At 37.7% G+C, this 23,347-nt stretch overlaps 1 protein-coding gene across 1 annotated transcript in view; it reads right to left on the minus strand.

Moving 5' to 3' along the window:
- Positions 1–17,096, minus strand: part of TNIP3 (TNFAIP3 interacting protein 3) — a 63,620-nt gene extending 46,524 nt beyond the window's left edge. The window contains exon 1 of the mRNA XM_067549294.1: positions 17,016–17,096. The gene's annotated coding sequence lies outside the window, so the exon portion shown is untranslated. The remainder of the gene's footprint in view (positions 1–17,015) is intronic.
- Positions 17,097–23,347: the final 6,251 nt, after the last annotated feature.

Genomic DNA, 23,347 nt, shown 5'->3' on the forward strand with positions numbered 1-23,347 from the left:
TTAGTAAATAAAATAAAAGCTTTCAGTAACCAGTCTGATGTTTCAATAATGTTTCTGATAAAAAAAATCATTTTTTAAATTAACACTTTTTTTAAAAGGTCTGTTTGAACTTTTGTTTTTGATAATAGGTATTCATTTTTAACCCAGATCTAGTTAATAACTTCTCCATTTGAAGTTATCAGTAAAATCATAGGCAGTGAGAATATTTTATCTATTAGCATTACTTATTTATTTCAGTTTATATAAACAATCCAGAAAGGAGCCTATTCCAGGCACTGGGCAACTTGAAAATGTATTTAAGAACATAGTTTATAAATATAGCAAAATCCAACAATCTCCCCGATAAAAATAAAGGCTATAATTAAGCAAGCTGAAATTTGGACAGACAACAGAACAATTCGTTCTATTCTGTGCTTTTACAGATCAGGGACTGAGAGAAATGTATTTCTCTTTCCATCAATGTTAGGTCTTTCACCTATGTCCTAAATAAGAGAGAGTTGGCAATAGGGAACGGTTAACCTCAAAAGTTTTTGATTTGGTTTATTGTCCAATAGTCAGACCCTGTGATTAGCAGTCAGACGTTCTTGAGTTCTAATCCCAGAACCACCACTAATTCTAGCAGTTAACACTAACTGTATGTCATTCACTAAATATATGAACTGGAAGAGGTTTTATATGAATTACTGTAACTTTCAACTAGAAATTTTCAGTCCTTTCAATGCTTTGGATAGTGAAATGTTCCCCTGCTTACAAATTACACTGGTCTGTGGCAACGTTCAACCCTACATCAGTGACAGGTTTAAGTTCTGATATCTTGGGATACTTCAAGGCTAGAAAGGAGAGTTTTATACCACTGCAAATGGGAGTTTTTCCAGTGGGACCCAAAACTGTATCAGCCCTGGAAGGTCCTGAGATATCACATTTTATAATCATGATATTTTTATGTGCAGCAAAATTCACTCTCCCACATCTGCACTGGCTGCTTTAGCTGTAAAGTAAGCAAACCTGGTTTAAAGAAATGCAGAGAGTTGAGAAACCAAGTAAGAAAGTATCATTTTTCATAACGGATTCTCTGTCCACAGTTCCCATTAACATAAAAGGAATAAGGATATAGCCGTAACATTTTGCTTTGTGCTTACCCATATTATCCAAATTGACTGTCTATACATTTAGCACATCCTTATGAATGATTTATTCCTCTAGGCCATGATTTAGCAAAACATTTATGCAAATGCTTAACTTTAAGTATATGCGTAAATCCCATTGTACTCACTGGTGGGATTTAAGCATGTGCTTAAAATTGAAGACAGTACTTAAGTGCTGAATAGGGATGCTTTGCTGATTCCAGGTCCTAATTACCATAGTGCTTCCTCCTTCTTGTATTAAATACTAACTGGGATAACGAAGTAAACAAGGGTTCTAGATTATATCTCCCATAAATAAGGCAGATGTTCTTGGCGTAAATGTTTGTGCTTGTGCTTCATTCATCTTAATCACCCATCGCTTACTGCAAAGTTTCTGCCTCCCTCAGACCAAGCCAAAGAAACTGAATGCTGGGATAGTTTGTATTTCAGTTTCTCTTTATGTAAAATGGGGCTAGATAAATATACCAACCTCACAGGGTGTTGTGAAGGTTAATTCATTAAAGTCATAAAGCACCTTGAGATTCTCAGTTGGAATCTGCCACAGAGACTATTTTTCCAGAAGCTCAATTAGCATAGAACACTGGCATAGAATGACTTAGGATAAAGGAACATGGATTTGACAGAAGACTTCTCGGGTTAATATAATTGGCTTGTGATTGCACAATTCCTCAGGGAATTACTTCAACATTCCTTGTTATTACTTCTGTTATTGTTATTACTTTCGTGAAACAGACCACTAGAAATCCTTGCTTTGGTAGCAAAGTCTAAATTTACTCAAGTGTGGTAGCTAGTATGGGTTCAAATAAGTACTTTACAGATTGGTCTTGACTTCTCCTTTTCCCGGAAAGTATTTCTTTCCTGTAAAATTTTAGTCTGCATGGTCTCTAAACAGTTCCTCAGTCAATTTAAATAAACTTCGGGTTTTTATTGCACAGTTGTTTGCCTCAAATGAAAACTTTACTGTATAAGTGCCTTTTCTTGTACTTTGTTATTCCTTTCATTGCATGTATTTGACAGAGCCTCTACTTATTTTTTCATGGCCTTTATGAAATGCCAGCTTAGGCCCAGTTTCAGCAAAGCACTTAAGCACGTGCTTAAATTTAATTGACTTCAGTGGGACTTCAACACTTTCTTAAATGCTTTGCTGAACATGGATACTCTTAAGCACATGCTTAACTTTTCTGCTGAGCATGAGTCTTGTTGCACAAGAATCACATGTTTGTCTTGAACCTTCTCACATTGTACTGTAAGAGAAAATTTGATGCAAAGCCATGGTGGAACACAACGCCACTTTGGGTAAAGTTCAAGTTATACAGTACTCCAGAATGAGAAACAGTATCCTGGCTTAGTTATGCATTTTAATCCAGAGTAAGTAGATGGCACTACACAACAAAGATTGAAGTGAAGGTAGGTTGTTGGAAACTGAGCAGGGAACTGCTATTAATGTGGTATGGTAACTCACCAACTAGGTTAAAAAGCTGACTATCAAAATTATACAACATGACTCTTTGCACTATGGCACTCCAGATCTCTTGTGAAACAATCCAAATCCCAATGCATTCTGACAAAGACTCTTCACTAAATTATGCTACTGCACTGAAGATATCCTAATAACACTGAAGGTACCACAGATGACTGCAGAAGGCATTTCTAGTGGCAATTTACGATGTCCATGAATTGATGTGTGGTTGAGTTTAATCATAAAGGACCCAGTTTGGGGAAGTACCTGGCCCTTTACTGGATTGGGCTCAGAAAATGAAATTTAACCCTGTGCACAGTGCCGGCACAAAAACCTACATGTATCTTAACTTCTATTTAAGACCTATTTTCAGCCTATAAGAGGGAATTAAGTGATATATAGGCTGGCCTCCAGCACAGGGTGAATTTCACCTAGAATGAGCAGTAGCAAGTCATATCAACAAACATGAATGCAAAATGAGAATTATATGCTAACTAGACGTAACAAATACAATGCCTTCATGTATGAAAGGCAAATGGAACAAGGGTGATACACAATATGGCTTGATTACCCTGACCCCTTTAACATTGTTAAGTTATACACAAGGAAAAATTTACACAAGAAAAAAAGAAATCCTGCTTTACCCTTAACTTAATCTTATTATAAAACTGCAAAACACTGTAGACACTACAAGCTGCACTTTAGCAACATATGTTTTTAAGATTCTTGAAATGCGTATTCTTGCACAGCATTATGCACGAGTGCATTAGTTTGTATGCTCTGTTTTTAATTAAACACATAGTTAGGACTTTTTAATGACTCTGTAACATGCATCATGACATCCCCATTCTCTCTGATCCAAATCCCTCTGAAAAACATTTGTTTCAGCTCTTCCAGATTGCCTGTCACTATGCCTAGTGCGTGCAATCTATTTGCATTGCCTGACAGTTTTTTGGGTTTTTTTTACACATTATGCAGTAGAATTAAATGTATTTGATGACATTTGGAAATATTCAGAAATTACAACATCAAAGCAGTAATTTTTGGCACAGTTAGAGAAAAGTGCACTGAATGTAATTTTCCTAATTAATGTAAATGCCATAATTTACGTAACTAATGTAAATGCCAGAGACTCCAGCCTGTAGGATCAGAACCAGCCAAAGCAAGGACTGCCGCACTGAGGGGGGAGAGATTAAAATTGGGCCCAGCCAGAGGCCCCCTGCAGACCCAAAAGTGATGAGACTTAGCCACACCTTGGGTGCACTATGTTTCCCACCTGCTGAATTAATGTACTGTTAATTAGCAATAGTGCATCTGTGGACTAGTCACCAAGACCAGGGACTGAACTACGGGCCTCTGGAGCTGAAATCATAATCCTTTACAGCTTGAGCTAAACAACCAGGATCCACAGCTGGGTGCTATAATTGATTCACCACCTCTGTGGTTCATGCACAGTGTAGATGACAATATTGGGTTATATTTGCACAATGTCAGGATGTTATAGTAAGTTTCATTTTTATGTTGTACTAACCTATTTTTGTACATGTGTGGAGGCGTCCAGTCATCCAGTATTAGAAATTCTGAATTATCACATAGGTCGGGGTGCCTGTTTGTTGCAGTTCTTGTGAAGTGTGTGAAAAGTATGTCTCAATTTGTCTGGGTGGGGTACTTATGGGAAGATCAAATTTTTTAACTAATTCAGTCTAGAAGTGGGAAGAGGTCACTGGCCAGCCGGGAAAATATTATTTCAAGACACAGGAAATTGAGAAACATACTAGTACAGACCACCCTGGACTGCCCTGCGGCTGGTGTAACTTTCTCTTCATGGTTTTCCCTGACTCGAGGCCTATGTCAGAAGGCCAGGCCTAGGTGGTCAACAGTCAAAGTCGTGAGATCTGTGATTGCCCGTTTTCAAGTTAATTAGGCTCAAAAGAATGCCTCAGTTCAATGGAGAACCTTCAACTCTCTCTTGCTGTAATGACTATTTGTGTTCATCATTTTACCTCTTCTGCTTACTGAAGTTGTGGATTAAGCGCCATTTTTCCCCCCTAAAATTGTGTCCTGCCCTCCTTCAGGCTGTACTCTTAAGAATACTGTTTGTGAGCTGTTTCATTGTATCAAGGGAACATACGTATTCCGTTCTCAGGCATAACTAGGGCTGAGCCCTAGGTGTCATTTAGATCAGAATAAAGGTCAAAGCAGACATTTCAGTACCTCTGGACAAAGCAGGGGATAATATGGAAGTTCATTTGTAAAGTTTTTATTTAAAATATTTAAACATGAAGAATTACTTTGTTTTGTCTGATTTTTCCCTGTGTAGTAGTCTTAATGTGTTTGCCAATGTGGAGGGCAAACTGAATGGTTGTTAAAAGCTGATAGATCTATTTAACCCTTCCATCCTTTGATACCAGATGCATGAGGAATCACATATTTTGCTCTTACAGTTAAATACAAGTTTCCTGTCTCCCCTCACCCCAAACTTCATTGGTGAGAACACCAGAGTATTCTATTAACCACCTGCCTCAGGAGAAGCCAGTTCTGGCAAAACTAGGAGTGACATTTCATTAGGTGACAAGTATTCTCACTCAGTGACTTATCTGAAGAAAAGCATGCCAGGAATGCCAATGCCTTTTTAGCCAGGAAATGTTCATGTCCCTGCTCATGTCCTGTGGTTTGTCCTATGATGTTCTAAATATACACATTTACCTTTAGCTGTGAGACCCAAGCCTGCTCCTACTATCTTTCAGGACCAAATCACAGCTCTGTCCGTTCTGACTCTAGGAATGTCTGACCACATTAGATGAGCAAGAACTGGCTGTCGATGTCAAAGGAGGAAGGGCCAAAAAGGGAGATTCAACAAATTTCTCCTAAAAACTTGTTCCTTTTGCAGGATCCGCAAGTTATGAGTACATAATGTAAGTAGCTAATTATTCCCTCCTCTGGGTATCCCAGGGCATGCCGTTTTCTCTGTATCTGTATTTTAGATTGAACTCTTCAGAGCAGGGACTGACTTTCTCTTTGTGTATTGCACATTATGTAGACTGCACTAAACAAATTAACACTCACTGATGACCTCAGAGCTATGAAAGAATGTGATGAAAGAAAGGAAATATCTGAATTACCTTTGGTCTTATAAAGATGGCCGTACTAATACACCAAGCACTATTGCTTCCCCTTACATCCTGCCCCAATGCAACAGGTTTGTAGCACAACCTCAGTTATCAAACTTCGGACACTCCCAAAACATTTGGCAGCCCTGACTCACTAACTGATCACCCAGTTATCTGGGTGGCGGTGGAGGAGGGGTGAGGCAGGAGAGGCAGTGCAAGAACAAAAGCCTTGAAAGTATGGGCAGAGTTATGACCTAAATGCCAGAAAGGGGAGTGACTTGCTCTTCTGCCCTCTTCTCCTAGCTCGCTCTCTCCCCCTGCTGAAACATCACACACAGGCAGTAACCAGCATTTTAAGCACCAGGTCAGGTCAAATAAGAAAGAAAATTTAGAAAATACAGTAGTTAAAATGGCAGTAACCAGCCTACCTTAGCATTACCACTGTTGCGCCAAGCTCTGAAGCCTACCAAAAACTGCCTAAGAGGAAATAATCAGGCAGTTGGCCAGCAGATTTTCCCTACAATCCAGATATCACTTTACTGAAACCTGCCATTAGATGAAAAACTAAACTAAACTAAACTAAAGCTCAGAGGCATGACTGTTTCAGATACAGAGTTTCAAATAAGTGAGGTTTGGATAATTCAGGTTGCACTGTATCGGTTATTTACATATAAAGACAGTTGACAGTCACTGGGATAACACACAGATTTTCATATTTTAAAGCTTCCTAGTGCCTTCCCTACTTTATACAAACACTCTGGATGCATTTCCCAACTGATTTCCCAGAGCATTCATATGGGGGCTTGGGAGGATGAGGGGAAAGAAATGACTTTCATGAAAACAAACTTAACTCCTCATTTCATTCTACTAACAGCGATCCTGAGGGATCGCCACCGCCGATTGTTTTGAATGTGGATAGTATAAAATTAATTGACTATGCAGTACAGTATCTCCTACCCTTCAGAAAGAACTAATACAGGTTTGGACTTCAGACCATTTTCTAAGCCTCCCATTTACTGAACTTTAGCCAGTTGCTGTCTGATAATACATTGCCTATTTTTTACCCGTTCCATTATGTTGTGCTTCTGTATGTTAAAGGAGTGAAGTCAAGTTTTGTTAATTAGGTGTATGGAACTTACTGTGAAATATATAAAATATTAAACCATAGAAATTCATTGTATTTGGCATGTAAATAAGCAAATGTAATGTTCTGCTATGTTAAAGAGTGTAGAAGGTTTCTGTGTGACAAGCTTTAATTGCCGTAATGAAGCATTTCTTCCTGTTGACCGCTAGAGGGCACTCAGAATTTAGCTGTCAGAGAAAATAAAGTTCCAAACTACATTAGGTTTTATAATGTTTGAAGGTGCATTTTGTACAATCTTAATTTAAAAGTTGTACTGATGGAAAGCATTAATAAAACAAGGCATTGTGTTTTGAGCTATTTAAACTGCTTTTGTTACTAAAGCAACTATCAGATATCACTGTATTGGATCTAACGTGAAAAGATGACATCTACATTTAATGAAATAGTAAGTTATTTCTTTTAAAGGGCCTGATAATTCATAATTATGCTTCTCCCTTTTGTAAAACTGATAAGAGAAAATTGGAAATACATGTCTTTTTTTAAAATGGGACAAAAATCTTTGCTTTCTGTCTGAAAATTCTTCACAGTGCAAACATATCTGTGACATGAGCAAGCCATCCTGATTATTAATATATAGTAGGCTGAATGCTGAAGCAAACAAACAAAGGTAAAATGAGAATAATAATTCCTTCTTGTAATCTTTGACAGTTATTTTTCTAAGAAAAAAAATCTGATTAGAGCTGTTCAAAAATGGACATTTCTCCTGAAATTTTATTCCCCGCCCCCCAAATGTACATCACTTACTCCAGGAAACTGTTCTTAAATTTCATTTTAGTTTGAAAATTTTGCTCAAATTACTATATTAGGAATTTTTTTTTTTAAGAAAAGTGTTTTTTTCAATATTTGTTATTAAAAGCCAACCTGACTTTAAATACAATGGGGGAAGGATAGATCTGGGATTCCACATAATCACCATTCAATTATCATTATGACTTTGTTTTGCAAGGTAACAGTCCTCTGAGAAATATTATGACTATTATTTTGTTGCATCAAGTGTCTGTTTACCTAGGTCTCCACACTACCTTTGATATTGTACTTATACAACCTAGAAATTGTTTATTTTTCTACTTTGTTCACTTATATATAGCCTGATTGCTTTACCACTGAAATCAATAGGAGCTTTGCCATAGGCTTCCACTGATGTACGTTCAAGCCTTTATAGAACAGTATAATAATGAGATGTTTATAAAGAATCTCAAATAATGAAAATGAATAAACCAGTTCCCAGGCCTCATGTGAAGAAATATTTAGGGTAATAATCTACAGGAGGTCAGGCCCCAAACTGATGGAGATATTGGCCCTCTGATGCAACCACAGAACAGAATTTTCATGAGTCTGATAAGGCGGTGCCTTGGTTAAAATGGAATCAAAATCTAAATACTCAACTGTCTGAAAAATGAATCCATTCTCAGCCTATGCAGTGATGGAAATATAGCAAGTAGCAGCACAGGGTTGTGGGGACCTGTATCAGATAGACAGATACTAGGTTTTTCTGATTGGTTTAGTGAAAGTCCAAAATAATCCAATCTCTCTCCCCCAGTCAAAGGGTATATATTTACTTCAAAGTTAATCTGGTTTCTTATGCAGGTGTTGCCCCAAACCCTCTCCGATCCACACACAAAAACCTCTAACCCTAGTTTAATGATGCTTTCAATCTGAGCTAACTGGTCCATCCTGGAGTAAAGGCTAAAGTCCAGGTGCTGCTTTTGCACGTGTACTTTGCAGTGAGGATGCAGGATAAATCACTTGAGCACTAGTAGCTCTCCAATGACTTCTCAAAATTAATTGGAAAGAATCAGAGTGTCTCAGCTTGGTGCAGCACAAAGCACCATGGGATTTGCCCCCACAGGTCATAGTGACACACACAGGTAAGTACGGCAACAGCACAGACATAGTACTCAGGTTCAACTTTGTGGTGTGTGTCTGCTCACACCCAGGCTAGGCTTAACCTGGGTGCAGATCACTCATGTTAACTCTGCAGCAAAGACACACCGAAAATGGCTTCTATTCCCTTTTGTGAACACAGAGAGTAGGTTCAGCTAATCAGGGAGCCAGAAGAAGTGCCATGTGACATTGGCCATGTGAGGAATACCACCAATCAACCCAGCATGAATGTCAACATGCATTGCCAAAAGCTTGAAAATGTCAACATTTTGTAGAGACCCATACTGTGAAAATAATTCATGTCCAAAGTTCACAAGAGAGCTGGAGCTTTAAAAAAAAAAAATAGCGCGAAAGAGAGCGATTTGAGTACTTTCACTTTGAGTCAGGTTTTTATAGCTCTTACTCAGATTGCTGCTTTATTCTCAATCTATTTTTCCGGAGAGTTTAGTGATCATGTACTGCACTAGAAGGGCAGACCTGGAGACTTAAATTATCCACTGACCAGGTACAGCAAAGACAGCAATTTTTTCCCAAACCTTTCTGCCAACTTCTCATCCTGAATCCTCATTAGAAGTGATTACCTATAGAAAGTGAGACAACAGCTTAGTCTCTATGGCTATTCTGTTCTTCCCCTTTTTGCTGAGACTTCCCACGGAAATGCCCTATTGCTCCAGTGATTTTGACATCTTGAAAGTGGACTAAGACCATCAATTTATTTTATATAGGATAGTGAAAATCCAGCAGATGCTAACTTCCAATCATGATTTATCCTAGATGACTAGAAGTGAAAAGTTCTGTGCTCCATAACCCTGCCCCATTTGATTTTTCCAGATAAAAAAGGAAGTACACACATATACACAGAGCATTAATGGGATATTTATGTTCATTAAGTTGTCAGCTCTAACTTGAGATATAATACGTCCCTCATCATCTCAAATACAACCTAGGCACAAGATAAACTTAATGTTGAGATTTAGTTCATACACAGTGCAAGATCAATATTGCTCTTTTATAGAAATGACCAGTTTTGATACTGTAATATCATGATTTGGAGTGGCGCAATGTTACTCTAATGTGGTGCTGCTTCAGAGGTCTACTTATGTATGGATAGCTTCAGAAGTTATATGTATGTACACACACGCGTGCACAATAAATAAAAATACCTACTTATGTAGTGCTTTTGATCAGTAGATCCCAATGCACTATACAAAGGAGGTCGGTATCATTATCTCCATTTTACAGATGGGAATACTGGGGCATAGAAAGAGGAAATGGCTTGCCCAAAGTCAGTCAGCTGGCCACTGGCAGAGCCAGGTCATCTGAGTTCTAGTCCACTGCTGAATTCACTAGGCAACACTGCAATAGTATATATACCCATCACCAAATAGATGAAGGAGATTGACTAGTTATATTTAGTGACAGAGACCAGGTGGGTGAGGTATTTCAGTTATGTGTGTGCAGTGCAAGAACATCATCTTCTCACCAAACAGTCCAGCTGCAACTAGAAGACTACTTACCCCAGAAGCCAGCTGGGGAGTCTTAAAACTGAATCACAGAGAAAATTCTGAGCTAGATCTATGCTGCCTGAGCAGTTCTGCATGCCAAATAAAAGTGGAAGATGAATACAAATTTAGACAATTTTATCCCCACCACAACTTGCTATAGTTTTAAACGTATTGGCACAAGTCTTCCACCGATTTGGTGCAATAGCCTAATAGTAGCACATCATGAGTCTCACGAGGGGTGAGATCTGAGTTTGATTTAGTTTTGGTCTCTTGATTCCCAAGCCAGGATATAACAGGAGAACCATGGATGTAATTCTTGCAAGTCTCTGGGGGAAAGGTCTGGAAACCCCCTTTTTTTTTTCTTCCTCAGTAGGGGGCTACCCTTAATACTTTTACAGCACAGGAACTTGTGTTGGGCGAACAATATTGCTGCTGAGCAAGAATGAGTCCTGATCCACAGCCTACTGAATTAAATGGAAAGGTTGCCACTGAGTTCAGTGGGCTGTTAGTCAGGCTTCTGTTCCTTAGAGAAGGCTGGCGAGAGATGAAACACAAAAGGAAGAATTTCCAAATTCGAAGATTCCACTACTATGGCACAGCCTCCAAATTCTAGGCTGCCACAAGGGGTTTCCCAGATCCCGCTGTGAAGTAGCACTGAGAGAATAATTCACTTTTCAGTTTGGGACTGAGCAAGAAAAATCCAACAACAACAAAAAAATCAGCTTGGTTCGAACCAAGACTGAGTATTTTCAGGTTTTTCCTCACCAAATTGAAACAAAACAAACAACACCCCCCTCACCACTCCGCATTTTCCTAACTTTTCCTAGCTGTACTGGAAAAGAACAAGTCCATGGAGCAGATGAAAGGCAATTTGAAGAGAGCTCAATCAATTTCCCCTCCCTCCTGGCATAGGAAAAAACTGAATTGTGCTTACTATTTTTAAATTGTTTTTTATTATGGAAATAAAAAAATAAAATTAAAAAATCAATCACATACATAGAGCTATGTACAGACATGAAAAAGACATTTATCCAGAGCTGAACCAGATTGAGGGCAAAAACTTCATTTGCATCTTACATCTAAAGATAATACATTTAAGAACTTAAAGCTAGCTATCAGAGTAATTATGACTCAAGCATATCTTCCTTAAGATCTAGAAAACTGCTTACGTCTCTACTTTTGCTGCTGCAGGTAGCCACATCATCTGTGCTTTTCAATTCTAATAATTAACTGTGTGCTTGGATAAAGATCATATCACTTTCTCCTATATGTTCATGTATAGTCAAGTTATAAAAATGTCAACTACGGATAGGTTTCTTCAAAAAAATTATTTTCTCATTTTTCTCTATGGCACTTGGCTTTAACATCCCAACTGATAATAAACTATAGGGTTAAATGGCTCTTTGATGTTATTTATTTACACAATGTTACCTAATCTTCGCCAATTTGTCAATTAAATTATGCTGTTCTAACCAGGAGTCAGAATGCAATGATATCCAGTCCCTCTTTTCTTTTATATGCAAATCAATGAGCCAGGATTAACTAAAGCTTCCTTTGGTTACACAGCACTTGCTTCCTCTTTATATGGTTATTCTGGAGTGCTGCTATTGTATGCAATAAAGCAAGCTGAATTTTATAAAGATAAGAGTTCTGGATATAAAAAACTGGAAAACCATTGTGAAACACCCTATGGCAGGATTTGTGCTATAGGGCAAAACCAAAATAAAATAGAACCAGACTGGAGATACAAGGCATGGAAACTCTGAAACTTGCAGTAAAATCTCAAAAGCAACTGCACAACCAAGCTTTTCTGGAACTGGAAGGAATAGGAGACCGGGGACAGATCCGCTACTGTTGAAAATGGTCATAGCTCTATTGAAGTCTGGGATTACATGGTTATGAGATGGGAAGGTACACTGCTTCTTCCTCTGGGCCATCCTGGCACGCCATTTGCCAGCTCTTTGCTCCCTTTAGGTGGTTTTCTATGTAAGTGGAATATGGGACTCAGAGAAATTAGCATAGTCATGGGTCTTTGGGGGATGTCCTCTATGTTTCTCAATGCATTAACTGCGATCTCTAATGATTGATTTAATCTCTAATGCACATGATACTATTCAATGTAATTTCAGCATGTCTACTATGCTCATGTCATAGGTATGATTACTGAAACTATGAAAACACACCATAAGCAACTATAAACAAGGGGCTTTTAAGAGAGGTTTTACAGCCAGATCCCAACACCGCAGAGCTATATTTTCAGTGGAAATGAATTCTAGAGTCTAAAGGTTAAATCCCATGATTGGGTGGGCATTTTGGACATGAGATTCCTGCTTGGCTATGTCTGCTGTGGAGAAAAGATCCATATAAAGAAACAAATTTTTGTATTTTTATTAGGGATGGATGAACTGTTTCAGATAAAATGAAAACTGGCAAATCCCAAAGAAAATCATTTTAAACGTTTGAAAAAGTGATAAATAATAGGTGGAAATGTTAACTAACCTATATGCCTCAGTACTTCCTTTGCTTATGGAAATGTCCCATAGAATTTGAAAGAGAATAGGATCTTTCTCAATTTTTAACCCTATTTACAGCGGGAATAAATTTATAGCAGGGATTAAATGCTATACATTGTTTCAAAGATGATTAGATAGATAGATATAAACAATATCCTCTATTCAGTTCTGTAAAAGAAATTTGTATTACAGGCTGATCCAGCCAAGACCACATGTGAAATTGCCAAAATGCCATGACAAAGGCTTTACATGGGGAATTTCCAACCCAACTGGAAGCAGGAAGAACTAGAAATCTTGCAAGAAAACCTGGTTTTTGCATAATTTCCAATCTAATTTTGCAGCCTCGAGAGGTTCTGATAGTTTTGATTAATATCAGTGGTTAGATTCTGAGCTGTGCAGCACCTATGGAACTCAGCTGCAGTAAAGTCAATGAAGCTGTGCCAGCTTACAGCACATGAGTATTTGGCCCTCACTAGATTTTTGGTGGCTTATCGGAGTCAGGTGTTTTGAACTTCAACTCCACTGATACATGTCTATGCGATATATTCTATTACACATAAATGCATAATATCAGTTAAAAACAGCCTATTCGGTAGAAGATGAAATCTATACTTTGACCATTAAAAAAAGTTAACCCTTCCCCAACCCCCAGTAACTTTAATTTCAAGAGTAAATATTGTAAATGATTCCCAGCCTAATTCAATTTACTTTGTTAAGTTTCACGAATTCAGGAGTACAAAGAAAAACAATTGAAGTTTACCAAAAAATTGTTTTGAAAATGTCCTGGAAGACCAGCCTAAATTCACTGAAGTTAAGATCCACTCAAAAAGGAAGCCCAGACAAATAAACAAATGCAGAGTCTTTCAACTGGAATGCCTAATCTTTCTAAGAAAAATGTGTTGGCACCATTGCCTTGGAGACAAGTACTAGTGTAGTAGAAATAATCCTTCTTCCTTCTTGAGAAGAGGGCTTCACAGTAGATGATGGGGGTTAAAATAGGTCTGTAATGAGACTAATAGAGAAATCACTTCAACTTTCGCTCAACAGTGTTCCAGCCAAAACATCTGCCTGTCACCCCATAAATGTCACTACATTTCTGTTCCCTTTATGACAAATGAATGGAGCTTTTAAGGCACATTTAATAGCCAGCAGCTGTTTGGCTGTCAAATGCCACATCTGGAGAAGCAGTGTGCTGTTAACGTGAACAGAAATAATTGTTCTTTAATAGTTTTGCTTAATTTTAGGAATTATACAAATCACAATAACAAGAGAGATACATGTTCTTGATGCAAACACATCTAGTTTCTTTGAAAACAATCTAAAAAAGATCCTAATTGAAGCTGTACCTATAATCCATTGCATTTTACTAAAAGATAAGTGACTAAGCCTATTAGCATGGTGGCATTTATAAATATCCAATATCACATACAGTCTTTACATTATCCCTAGAGTATATGGGCTAAGTGAGAGAAGAGACAAAAGGAAGACTGTCAAGACATGTCAAGCACCAAGGGGATTGGTTCCATTGTGTTCTGCTTTTCCCTTCTCTCAGGGGTTCCTGTTTTGTGGAATCTCTATTGTGATATATAGCTTCTGCCTACTTCTATCTCATGTCATCTGCAGATATGACAATAAATTGTCTCCTTTGTTTACTTGACATGTTTGCCTGAATAAAGCAGCAAGAGCTGGATCCAACATCCCTGTTAAACAAGAATGAGGGTGGATCCAGTGAAGTCAATATATTCACTAACTTCTGATCCAAAGTCCAGTGACTGTAAAAGAATTATGAATGCTATCCATATGGAAAAAAATGAACAGAGAGCTCACCCAGAATCACCACCCAGAAATCTTTTAGTTGCATATTGATTACTTGTCGAAAGGGAGGAGGGAGAGTCAATATTTTGGCATACAAATCAGCGATTGCTCAGTTGACTGGAAAGCTCAACCAAATGGAACCCTCAAGTTTCTGAATGGGCAAATTATAATCTTCTTCACCATCCAAATGCAGAAAGCTAATGAGAGAGGAGTGTGAAAATGGAAGTGAAACCTGAGACAGTGAGAGAGACACAGAAATCTAAAGCCGACCAAGAATTACTTCCTTTTCAAACAAATGTAGCATGACTGATCCTTTTGCAGAAACCAGCATACACCAGTAAAAACAGGAGTATTCTCTAGGACATCACATGAGTAACTTCTAATCATTCTAATACCTGTAGGATAACTGAAAACATAGGTGGAATAATCTGTCAATTTCAATAGGCATCTTTCTAGAAAATGTTGCATTCTTGCTGGTTGGTGGGGTTGCAATGTCCTAAGAGAGATAGAGAGGGAGGGATGTGCACATGTAAATGTTAACTTCTATCAAAAGCAAAAGTTTAGAACTTGCATTTCATCAGTCTTACCAGCCATCAAAAGAGGTATGGCTGGATAATTATAATTAATCCTGATGGACACGAGATGCAGAAAGTGAGATCCCTTCTTATATGCAATCCAAGCAGACAGAATCAAGGGAGCGAAATGAAATGGTTATGTGGGACAAGGAAAGGAGGGAGTTCATACTATAACACAGGAAGAATATAAAATTGCTTTCTGATGAGCTAGAAATCTTGCATGAAAGCACAGAATTAGCATTCAGCAGGCCTCAAAAGTGCTCACACACCACACCACTGCTCTGAAAATTGCTCAGCCAGTGCTCAACTGTCAAAAAGTATGTTTAAATGAATTGTGTGCATAATTTTGAAAGCACCCAACTGGGAGTTGACAACTCTCTTTTCAATTTGATAATTCCAGTTGGCAACCTACCTTTTTCTAAATGAGTGTAATAAATGAAATAATAAGAAACACAGAATAAGTATTTATTATCCCTTTTACATGTTAGCTCACTCCAGAACAATATTTGGATCTATCACCAGCTTTAACCCTTATTGGTATCTTATGAACAGTGCACCAGATCCTCAACTAGTGTAAATTGGTGTAGCTCCAGGCAAGTAAGTGAGATTATGCTGCTTTACACCAATTAATGATCTAACTCAAAATGTCTTGGTCTATTTTTCCCATATGAAACAGACAAGTTTAGAATTAACCATCCCTAATATAAATGAGATACAACAAAGAAGAAACCATTAAGAGTTAGTCTAGGGAATTTACAGTGACTGATAATGGGAAGTCTGGTGATACAATACAGTTTTTCACCTTATGCCACTTTAAATCCAGCTTAGTAATGACCAAATTATTACGTTGCAGTAGCTGTTCAGTGCCTATACAAAACTAGTTGGAGTCTTGCTGGCCAGGAGTTCACATCACAGAACCACCACCACGAATTGCCACTAACTGGCTTCTCATCTCATAAAAGGTGCCATCATTAGCATATGACATAGAAACCAAACTCCTTTCATGTCCACTGAAGTAATTCTTCCAGGTTATGTTGAATGGACATTCACAGGAAAGTATGGGCTAGCTTGGAGTTTGCCCAAGCTGTAGCTACATTTTAAATAAACAGAGAACTCCCACTTCCACAGATATCAAACTCAGCAATTCACAAGGATTAAACTCACTAAGGAAAAAAAATTTTTTTTTTTTTTTAAATAAATCCCCTCAGAAATCCAGCTAACAATTGGCTTTTGAACACTGTCTCCTTTCATTGTCTCTCAAACATTTAGTTCTTTTTAAAGCCACTTTCCTATTTGTTAATCTCTAACTAGTCAGATACATTTTTGTCAAAATTTAACACGTTGATTAGGTATTACAGGATTCATTGGAACATGCAAATGGTTCTTTATGGCACTTTACAGCTGTATGGGCAAATTTAGGAACTTTAAGAGCTAGTCTCATCCTGTTTTACATTGAGCAGGATTAGATGGTGGGGAAAATATACTTGAGTCCAACCTATAATGTAAAATCGACCATTGCTACCATTAGTAGAGCTGCAATGGTGATCAATTATGGATCTTTTCCCCCTAGTGTGGACAAGGTCTATATGTACATTCAGTAGTTTAACCTATTTCCATTGACCAAATTAGCAGATATGGTTTTCCAAAGGAATAACTGGAAGTAGAAATGAGATCTATGGAGAAGGATAAATTCAGATTTTGCGGAATAGAGACTAGCACACAAAATTTTGATTGAACGACAAGAGAAAAGGGAAGCATTTGGTTCAACGCTGTGGGACGTACTGTTTATAAGTAAGTGCTCAGTATTTACATAATGTGTCTGATTCCTTAAAAAAAAAGATTTTCTGTGATGAATTAATTAATACCTTTCAATCTCAGCAGATCCATTGGTGCACAGCTCTAGAGGGGTCTCGGCATCTTCATTCTTCTTTTTGAGCAGTCCACAGTGAATCTATCAGAAATATAAGGAAAAAGGTTACGTTGAGGAAAAGAACAGTTTGAGTGGGGACCAGGCATTTTTAATGTTTTTAGTGCGTGAATTATACGGAAAGAATTATTCATGTTTGCAAAATGCTTTTCAGTACTTGGTTCTCTATGTCTTGCCTCATTTCCTCTATCATTAGCTGTAGTGGGCAGGTGGACTGTAAGACCACCACAGTTTCTGCAGAAATTTGGACACCAAACACAGATATACTATATGCAGAGACATAAGGATGACACAACCTCTATCCCAAGACCCCATTGCCATAAATAGCACCAGCTTTGCTGGTGGGAGGGGGCAGCAGCAGGGCTCTGGCAATCCCAGGCCTCTCTTCATGGATCCACGTATTATCCCATAGGTGTAAAGCACAAAGCAGTATTTGTGCCCACAGAGCAGAACTGAATTTGACACACTGAAGATATATTTCAAGATTTATTTTTTTTTTTTGGTATTCTTTAATAAGACAAATGGATGTAATTTAAAAGAACTGTTATGACTTAAATCATCCATTAAGTTTTTCTAGAAATGCAGTAATGTTTGACAGAGTTACTAAAAAAAAAAAAAAAAAAAAAAAAAAAAAAGTACTACAGAAGAAGTTTACACAGAATGACAGTCCGTAGGTTTATTAACCATTCTACAGAGTTCTATTTCAGGAATAGAAATCCCTGGTAAATTCTATAGCATGGTCCAACAGCAATTTCCTATTATATTATATAGGAATTTTTCCATGAGACAGAGCTCTGAGTGAAGGATGGCGTCAAGAGCTGGAGGGGTGGCTTGTGAGGGATTATCTCGGAAGGACAGAAAGTCTACTCCCCTCAGGCTTCCAAATGCATAGGCCATGGTGACTCAGATGAGGGAGGGTAGGGCAATCGCATTACCTCCCTGTTTCTCTCTTTGGAGTGATGTGTGCCACAAGATGTAGAGATCCAACAATTCCTGCCTTCACTGGTGCTCAAGAAGTGCAGTTGCGACAGTCTATTCAGTAGGAGATGCAATAATGGGGCAGCCTCCTTATATGCCTCCCTTCCCCAGTGTATAGGCGAGCCACCATATGGCCCTGTCTCTCCAATGTACAAAAGCACAAAAGAAACTAATTTGAGAGGAACCCAGGAAAAACTTTCTGAGGCAAAGATTCCATCATGAATAACAACCACTACTACCTGTAAAAAAAAGTACACTTAAATAGCCCTTTCCAGACAAAGATCTAAAAGAACTCAACAAACATGCATTTATTAAGCCTCATGGCATCCTTATGAAGTATTATTCCCATTTCATATATGGGGAAACTGAGGCACAGAATTATTAAGAGCCTGATCCAATGCCCATTGAAATTCATGAGATTCTTTCTATGGATGGCATTGTGCATTGGCTCAGGCCCCATGATCTGGAGAGTCACCACTACATTCAGGAATGAAACCCAGAAATCTTTATTCTCACTCCTTTGATCTAGCTACTGTAGAACAATTGAATTACTGTAACTTTAGAGCACAAATTTTATCTCCACCTATCTGTTCTGACTTGTGTGATTTCAGAATACCGAATGGAAGGATAACAATGTGAACACTGAACTAACATGGGAAGTCATCATGACCAAAGTATGACTGTTTGAAACCAAATGAGTTTTCAATTAGAGATATGCGTCTTTATTAGTAACATCAACAAACTCAAACAACATCAAAACATTTTGTAGACACCATACTGCTTCATCTGTGCAAACAGCAGAAACTTAAAATAAAAGTGACCAGGGTAAGATCTGAGGTGTTTGGCATTATTTATTTAAAAATTCCCATTCCTGCAGGTACTACACATTTTAAATGCATCTGCTAATCACTAATTACAAGGATCCCGTTAGAAAAAAACGTCAATTCAGTTTCACATGAAACTTGATTTCAACTTTCCTGCGTTTTACAAGTGTCTTTAATTGTAACAAAAATGTGTTGAAATGCTTAATGTTGTAGTTGTTTGACTTCAGTGGGAGCTGTGGATGCTCAATATTTTTGAGAATTAAGCCATTTACGTAGATGCCTGAATTTAGATTAAGGTGCCTAATTTTAGATAGCAAGATTGAAAATTTGGATCTAGATGTAAAAAAAACCCCTGAAAATAAAGAAACTTTACTTATTGATGTGTAAAGGAGTCAAAATGGATGTAATTTAGACACCGAGGAATGGGGAAATAAAGTTTGACAACTTTTTAGATATGCCTGCTAGTTGCTTCAGACTCAGTGAGCCAAATTCAGGATGCTGTGTATGGCAGATGTGTTGTACATTACACATTGGTGAGTGCACTAAAGCCACACATATTGGGGGCCAGGAGGTGGGGGGTTCTGAAAGGAGGTAAATGTTAAACTAACTTCAACTCTTTGACATAGGGGGATGTTTCAGAGAGCAGCAGCAGCCTTCCTTCTTAGATCTGCTGTTTCTGGGTTTAGCAAGTGAAAGGCTATTTTAATGCATCATTTCAAAGAAATAGCCACTTGGGGTCTCATTCACACAAACAGCCCAAAAAAGTGTTAAATCTGAATCTGAATTATGAAGCCATTTATGACAAATACATTTGTGGTAGTTGTGCACTGTGATAATATTTTTCTAGTAATAAGTGATTTTTGCAGTGTAATATAATTTATTTACTGGGTTTATTATTATTAAATGTGAAAATTAAAGTCAAGATACTGGAGAATTCAACTACTCCAAATAAAGTCGTAGAGTGTCTTCAGGGAATGGATTTGTAATGTTCAGGTAGAAAACTTCTGAGAGTTACAGAGGATGTCTGTTTGCTTCCAGGGCTCTTAAAAACAGCAGTAGAGTCACAGTAATGAATTAAACCTATATAAGCTGTACAGCCAGTTGAAAAATGCTCATTTGTGGGAATATTTTCCCCCAGAATTTCTCACACACACACACAAAATATCAATTTTTCAATAAAGTACCAAAATATTTCAGTTTTTGAAAGCTGTTTTCAAAAAGAAAAAAAGTTTCTTATTTTAATTTTCTTATTTAAAAGCTAGAAAATTGACCAAACATGAGAATTTTCCCTCAAAAGATTTCATTTTGGTCAAAGAGGCATTTTTCGTTTAAAAGATACTGACAAAATTTGACCATCTCTAATAAATTGTCATTCATACAAGCTGAATGACACTAGCCAGCCCTGTATTCATCAAGTTAAGAAGAGCAGAAAAGTTCTTATACTCCAGCTAGCAAGTTTCTATATTATGTAAATTAATTCCTGTGTAGTTTTCATTGTGTTTATTTATTTCCTTCAGACAAATATTGCTTTGCAACAATCCATAAAAAATGGTAAATTTGGTGAAATCCAGAAATTGGTTTAGGAATGTTCAGTGCAATTCTAGAATATCAGAAATTTTAGTTCTTCCTTCTGATTCATTCCTCTGCCAAATTTCTGCATGTGTAAATCTTTCTAATGCAAGTCCTGCATTTGTATACTGTTACCTCTACTGTGCACACATAGACGTCACAAAAAGACAAAAGTGCACACAAAAAGACAGAAATAGGTAATCATATAGAAATGTAAGCCACATGGCTTGCAGGCTTGTGGGAATAGAAGATCTTTATCTCCTTTTGTAGGTAAAATGAGATAACTTCGGAGGAGGGGAATTTGCATATGCTGTTTTCTGGCTTCCCCTGTGGGCAAAAGGGGAAAACTGAGGGGCTCCCTACCTGCTGACAGATATAACTTGCATACAATTAGAGGAATTTCATAAAGTAGAACGCTAAACCATATGAGGTTTCCCCATGTTCCACACTCATGTACTGCATTAAATGTGCAGTCTAACTTTAGGTATGTGAAAGAGTGTGTATGTGTGAGAATTCATAGGGGTTATTCAATGGGGGAAGAGTGGGCCAGCCTGATCTAGAATTGAGTAGGCACAAATTGCCTAGTGAATGAGTTGGGATTGGACTGCATTTGTGAAGTCCACCTAGGTGGGGCTTCTCCTGATATGCACAGTTTGGAATGGGGGGAGGGCTAACCAACATGCAATTTGTTTGTTGTTTCTAAATCAATTTGATTATGTTCCTGATTACCACGACTTTTGCATGTGTTTGTGTGGGGGAAAATATTGTTAAAGTTAACCAGAGCATTTAGATTTTAATTTGCTATATATATGTATATCTATTCCAGTTAGCAAGTTTCTATATTATATATATAGCTTTAAATGGGGACTTAAGGCAAACAATTATTTTAACAAATGACTTCAGATACCACATTGAATCTAGCTTGGCAGAAGAGTTTGATCCCCAGTAGTAAGGCTACAGAAGCAGAATGCTTGCAGACAGTAAGTGTCTGAACTGGCAGCCATACAATGGGTGATAACTCACATTATTAAGAGAAGGAGGTTTTCTTTTTTCAAGCAGGTGTTTCTAGACTAATTTATTAATGCAAGAGTTCACTGAAAATACAGATTGAGACCCAAACCAATGATACTCCTGTTTTTCCAGCCTACCTACCACGTGAAGGTAGAGATTCTCTCATAGGCCACATTCCACCCAAACAAACACCCTCAAACCATTTCTTTCCTAAATGTTTTCATTTGCAGACCACCAGAGGCTTACAGACCATAGCAGTTTGAGAGCCACTGTCTTAACCTATGTATTCTTATCATTAAACAGGTAGTTGTCATTTTAAAGATCACCAGCAGGAAAGGTCAGGCTCACTATTACAAAAAACACCCCAAAAACACCAGGAGAAGCTGTACCCTCCCTCTCAGTCATCTACCTGTTTAACTCAGTTACCAAGTTAAGGGAGTTAGAATGAAATTACCACCATGTTTCACCAACAAAACTGAGAAAAAGTAACAGCAAAAAAGCATGGGGGTAATAGAAGGGACATTGTGGCTTTTCTTAGGGAAATAATGTACTAGTGAAACTTGAATATAAGATTACCCAATTATGCAAAATGTATTAACTCAGAAAGATGCTTATTCAGTGTTGGTCATTTTTCAGCCTAGACACAGGTGTTAAACAACACAGATTCACATAATACTGAGATAGAATGATTAAGTGCATCGCTTTTAAGTAGTACACATATTACAACACAGCCCCAAACTAAGTGGAACTCTTGTAGTCACAAATGCCATTGGTAAACAAGCCTGTAGGTCATGGTAAGTGTAAGTGGTGTGTGGGTGTTCTGTGGGAGGAGTTGGAGGAGAGGGAGGAAGAGATAGGCTGTTACTGTAAATGTGATTAAAATATAAAAGCAACTGAGTAGAGCGTATTGTGTGCAAAGGGTTCTAACCTATACATACCGAAACTACTTTAAGGGGAAATAAAGCCTTCAAGACTCTTTCCCCATCATATTTCTGGGGAAGTCATATTTTAAAAGACTAATACTTCAATAATCTATTTCCATCTATAAAGTAATTTCCAGGTTTGGCCTTTTCATGATAGTAATATTTCCACAAGTGTTTTACAAGACTAGCCTTGAACCAGCCATTAGAGTTTTTCTGCTTTTACATCTGCCTCTTCACTCAGCATAGGCATTTAAATGCAGTAGAAAGATGACACAGAAATACACACAAAACAGAGACTATCTAATCTTGAGACTCTTCTAGATCCGCTTTTGTTTCTTCCAGATTCTGTGTTCAAAATGCAATGTTATGTAAAGTCCCGGATTACATTTTTAAAACTTGAAGTCACAATTTTCAGAAGTGAATAGTGATTTTGGGCACCTGAACATTTTGTTGCCCAACTTGATGCATGTAAAAGGATATTTGATACATATCCAATATGGTGTTAAGCTACTGGAATAAAGTTTAACTGACCTCACTATTTATCTTATATAGAGTCTGACTCTTTATCATTTGTTATGGTAACAGTGCATTCAGAGATGTACAAGAAAAAAAGAAACAAAAATTCCATCTTAAAGATCCTGCAATCATAGAACACTGGCATATAAAAGCTAATAGAAAAGCTGTTTAAAGAGACACAAACCTTTTCAACACAACATGCAGTATTAAAAAGTAGCCAGAAAGAAACCCAATTGTTTGGGCACCAAACAGAAGGTCACTTAAAGCCCAGATCCTGCTGTCCCCACTATGGAATATCATGGAAGGTTTGTAGAATATGTGGGAGGGGCAGGAGTTGTGGCTTTGTACTATATATTTCCTTTGACTCTCATCCAACAAAAGGAAACAGATTAATCCTCCTGACACTTGCACAGATACCCACTGAAGGCATTGGAGCTTTGGGTGGACAC

Source organism: Emydura macquarii, unplaced genomic scaffold, assembly GCF_026122565.2.
Source record: "Emydura macquarii macquarii isolate MOO-44397 ecotype Brisbane River unplaced genomic scaffold, CSIRO-AGI_Emac_v2 contig_267, whole genome shotgun sequence".
Taxonomy (NCBI): domain Eukaryota; kingdom Metazoa; phylum Chordata; order Testudines; family Chelidae; genus Emydura; species Emydura macquarii.